Source organism: Apaloderma vittatum, unplaced genomic scaffold, assembly GCF_000703405.1.
Source record: "Apaloderma vittatum isolate BGI_N311 unplaced genomic scaffold, ASM70340v1 scaffold19875, whole genome shotgun sequence".
Classification (NCBI taxonomy): domain Eukaryota; kingdom Metazoa; phylum Chordata; class Aves; order Trogoniformes; family Trogonidae; genus Apaloderma; species Apaloderma vittatum.
The window spans coordinates 1-236 of record NW_009716853.1 but is presented as its reverse complement, the minus strand read 5'-3'; positions in this window follow the sequence as shown (position 1 = coordinate 236).

The following is a 236-nucleotide window of genomic DNA, read 5'->3' as shown; positions in this document are numbered from 1 at the left end:
ATGATCTAGTAGAGAGGCGTCCCTGCCCATGACAGGGAGGTTGGACTAGATGATCTCTAAGGTCCCTTCCAGCCTAGGCCATTCTATGATTATTTCCCTGCTTTGTGTGAATATAGTATTGTGTCCTTAATCCCAGGATCCCAGCATGGAGGCGAGGTTTGGCATCACCCTGTGCTGTGAGGGCGAGCCCTCTGGGCAGAGAAGCCCCATGAATGAGCCCCCTTCCCCTCCCCTCA